Here is a 4,745-nt window from a genome sequence, read left to right as displayed (position 1 = left end):
ACGCATTAAGAAAATGAGCTGAAGTAGAGGAGAAAGGCCAGAGCCCAGGGGGTTGAGCCAGGCCACACACCCTTTTGGGCGATGCGTTGTGCACGGGGGCTGGGTGCAGGAGGTGGCCCCACGACATCGGGGCACAGCACTGGGCTCGGCCCCACACACTTTCCCAGAGGACTGTTTCATCCTTGCTCCCCTCTCTTCAACCTCAGAAAAGCCCCCCCCCTCCTCTGGTGTCTCAGGGACGCCCCGGGTCCCACGTCCCTGAGGAACTCGTTGCATTGACAAGAATTCCCACTCACAGGCAGGCCTTCCTTCCAAACACCATCCATGAACTGGCTTTGCAGAGAAGCTGCCTCTTGCTTTGCGGCTTCAGCTGACCCTCTTGCTGCTCATGGACTCATCTCCTGAAAATGCTCCCCAGTCTTTCCTGCTTCTCAACTATCCTCTAGAATCCCCTCACGGGGGGACAATGACACCCATGTGACTGCCTTGATTCCATGGTGGGTTCTGGGAACGGCTCCCTATTTCTGATCCTTTTTACAGCAATCCCCCTCCAGAGCTGTCTACCCGTGGATGCTATTTCCCCGGTCTCTCTCTGCCTGGACTCACCCCACCAGGCTCTCGTCCCCACCCCTCCCTAGGCGCTGCCCTGAGCCTGGCCGCCTCTACGCCTGGTGTGACCTCTACGTTGCCACACCCTCTGGTCAGTCCTCCGTCCTCATGTCCTTGGTCCAGCCTTTCTCTTCTCTATTTTGGCTCTGGCACTCCGCATTCCCGGGTGTCCTGCCTCACGCACAGGGCCAGCCTCGTGGTCCTGTGGCCTGGGCATCTGCACAGGAACTAATGGCCAGAAAAGCCCCAGTGTTGTTTAAGTCTCTGTTGCCGCCATCTTGAAATGCTTCCTAACTTTGAACACGGGGCCCTGCGTTTTCACTTTGTGCTGGGACCTGTGAGTGACGCAGCTGTCTGTTCACTGGGGGCCCCTTCTGTCCTTTTTGCTGGCTTCTTCTCATCTCTTTGAACTCTTCCTGTGGGAAGCCTCAGAGCTCTGATTGTCCCTTCCTCTCATGCCGACTTCTTAGTCATCTGCAAACCCGTTGACTCTCCTTTCAAAACACACCCATGTTGTTACCACTTCTTGCCAGCAATTGGTTTGCCAGCAAACCAATTCTTATGTTTGAAAAGTTTATTATTGATACTGAGCTCCCCGCCTCCCCTTTCCAAATATTCGAACGTCTCTGAAATTGGGATATTCCTTAAAGTCCCTGCTGTCCAGGCAGCAGTTGCAATGTAGCTGTCATAGCAAGTGTGTCCTAGTCAGAACTTCCGGGTCAGGGGGCAGCAGCTGGGAAGAAAACCCCAGGACGGCGGCGAGGCAGGCTTTTCGTAGATGCTGAGCTCGCTACGTGGAGGCCCCGAGGACCACACAGCCTGCACAAGGGCCTGAGTGGTTCTGATCAGAACGCGGCTCAGAGGAGCCCGTCTCTGGGTGTGCAGGTGTTTTGGGTGCACCTTAACCAATTTATTTTGCATACATTTCCCTTGTATGTATTCATGAGGTATGTTTGAACAATCTAAAGGGACTTTTGATAAAAGTAAAATGAAAACCCGACGTCATACGAAGGCATTGTGGTCTAGTTTAACTTGGCGGTGTTTTTCCTTATTAGTGGCCCATAGAAATCGTGCACCTTACAGACGATGCTGTGTTAAATCAGGTGTCGGCAAGCGGTCAGGCATCAATATTTTAGGCTTCCTAGGCCATCCGGCCCCAGCTTCACCACCACGGTGGTGCCGTCGGCCACGGACCATTCCTAAAATGAATGAGTGTGGCGGTATTCCACTAATATTTTGTTGACGGAATTTAGATTTCATGGAATTTGCATGTGCCATGAGATATTATTCTTCTGACTTTTTTTCAATCATGGAAAAATGTAAAAGGCCACTCTTGGCTCCCGGGCTGCAGTGTGGCCAACCCGGGGTTGCCTGCAGTGAAAGGTGGTAAATCTGGTTTGCAGATGGGGCGGCCAGGCCCAGAGCCTCGTTGAAACGTGTTGCTCAGGGAGAAAGACTCCCGGATCTGGAAGTGTTTAGCCGTGGTCTCCCTCGATCCCATCTGCCCCTTCTCATTCTGCGGATCCAGGCGCGTTACGCACTGGGAAGGTCCCCCAGTGAGCCGCTGGCATCTCGGGGTCAGGGTGCTCGTGTTCTGTATTGTGTTTTTCAGACAACATTGGGTATGAAAGTGCTGAGCACAGTGCAAGGAACGGATTACATTTTTAGCGAGTGCTACACTTTTGTTCTGCTAACTGTCCCCTTTTGCCAACCTCCCATCCTTTTTGTAGGGGAGGAGGCACCCCTACCCCAAGGCTGCAACCCCCCCAACCCTGCCTACACTGGGCTGCCCCCTGCCCCACGCAGGGCGCTAGGGACTGAGCAGGCGACATGCCATCAGTGGGAGGAAGAGCTGGGTAATCTGTGTCCCCCGCCCCCTCCCCAAGCCCCCTCATCAGCTCTTTGTGCTTCTTTAAACTATCACCTCGGTGCTGTATTCCTCCCCTCACCTCTCTCCCGTTCACTCTGAGCGCGCTCTCTCCACTTAGTGGTTCATTTACTGCTCAATCTGTGATTAATTAAAACAATTTAAATAACTGTGCTGATGCTAAATTCATTTACAGCCACCACCTCCGTTGCGCATGGCTGCGTGAGAACAGGGGAGCCGCGGTGCAGGCTCAGAGAGACCGCCAGGGGGCGCTGTGGTCTCAATTTTCCTTGGGACAGACGGCCTTATTTTAGGGCTGATGCTGGTGCAAGGAACCGGGTTAAGATGGGCACGCGCCCCCCTCCACCTACTTGCCTTCATTCACATGGACTCCTACGGTGCTCTGGAAGTCCCCAGAGAATGTCTTGGCTAATCCAGAATTAGAAATGCCGGGGAAGCAAACTCCTGTCTCCTGCAGTAGGTCAGCCCCACTTTGCAGGGTCACACTGCTGGCAAGTGGCAGAGCCAAGTCCAAGCCCAGAGTAGCCCCAATCCATACCTGGCGAGCTAGCAGTTTACCAGCCTTTGTGCCTCCAGCCGGGCCGTCTCCCAGGATCTCGCGTTGAGAACAACGAGACCCAGGATTTACTAATTTGCCGGTGGGCCAGGGGTGCTGGTGTCGGGACTTGCTCCAGTGAAGGGAGCTCAGCCTGGTGCAGGCTGGTCTTGTGTGCAGAACTTCAGGGTCTGCACTGGGGCTGCCGCCTGCTTACAGGTTCATGGGGGATGACACTGGCGTGGTGTGATGGCAAAAGGACCTGGGGCACGTGACTTCACCCCTCTGTGCCTCTGTTTTCACCACGGGCGCTTTTGTACCCAGGGGACATTTGGCAATGTCTGGGGACTTTTTTGGTTGTCACCGCTGGGTGAGGGGGTCTACTGGCACCTGGCGAGCGGAGGCCAGGAATGCTGCTAAACGCCCTGTGAAGCCTGGGGCAGGACCACAACAGGGAGCGATCTGGCCCACAGGCCAACAGTGCCGTGGCCTCTGCTGCCTTTCTCCCCTGCTCTCCAAGGCGCCAGGTTGCGTCCTGGGCTTTCTGGTCCTGCAGATAGATACCTGTCAGACCCACTCATTGCACATGCTTCATGTCTTTGCTCAAATGCTACTTTTCCCATGAGACCTATATGGACCATCTTATTTAAAATTGTAGCCCTGGCTGGTGTGGCTCAGTGGACTGAGTGTGACCTGTGAACCAAGGGTTGCTGGTTCAATTCCTAGTCAGCACACATGCCTGGGTGGTGGGCCAGGTCACCAGTAGAGGTCGCTTGACAGACAACTACGTGTTGTTTCCCTCCAGCTCCCACTCTCTAAAAATTAATAAATAAAATGTTTAAAAACCCTGCAGCCCTGCACCTCTTCTGTGGCCCTCCTAATTCCACTCACCTTGCTTTTAAAAATAAATCCATAGCACAAACAACCTTCAAACACCCTATGTATGTTATTTATGCCCTTTGTTTCTTGTTTACTGTCTCTCTCCAACAAGGAATTCTTTTTTAAATTTTTTTTTTTGGTTTATCTTATTTGGCTGGTGTGTTCTTAGTGCCTAAATAGTACTTGGCAAACAATAGATCAGGGGTGTCAAACTCATTTTCACCAGGAGCCACATCAGCCTCGTGGTTGCCTTCAAAGGGCTGAATGTCACTTTCGGACTGTATAAGTGTAACTACTCCTTAACAGTTAAGTGAGAGCTCAGTGCTGCCATGGGGGAGAAACGAGGGCCCAATAACACAAGGTAGACCGCTGGGTTTGGCCCACAGGCCTTGTGTTTGCACCTGGGTAATAGATGCCCAATAAATATTTACTGAATTAGATGATGCCCCCTAAGTAGATTTCTTATGCCCTCGAATGAAGAAGGATGATAGGAAAGAAACTGATTCATCTGAAACACGGTGTTGGAGGAGATCTCTATGAATACCCTGGGCCGCCAGTAACATGAACCACGGATCCTAACGTAAATGAAGCCCGAAACATCGCTGGAGGGAAAAGGGACAAACCTGATGCTGCCCTACTTCGAGCATATCACAGGCAGACAGGGCTCTTTGGAAAAGATAGTGATGGCGGGGAAAACAGAAGGCAGCGGGAAGAGAGGAGGCCCGACATGAGATGGGTGGACTCCATCAAAGAGGCCACAGGGACGAGTCTACAGGAGCTGGGCAGAGCTGCTGGGGACAGGACAGGGTGGATGTCACTCATTCATCGGGTGGT

Source organism: Sturnira hondurensis, unplaced genomic scaffold (assembly GCF_014824575.4).
Source record: "Sturnira hondurensis isolate 20B ecotype Veracruz unplaced genomic scaffold, ASM1482457v3 Scaffold0017436, whole genome shotgun sequence".
NCBI lineage: Eukaryota > Metazoa > Chordata > Mammalia > Chiroptera > Phyllostomidae > Sturnira > Sturnira hondurensis.
The sequence above is the reverse complement of the archived record's forward strand: the minus strand, read 5'-3'. Positions refer to the sequence as shown.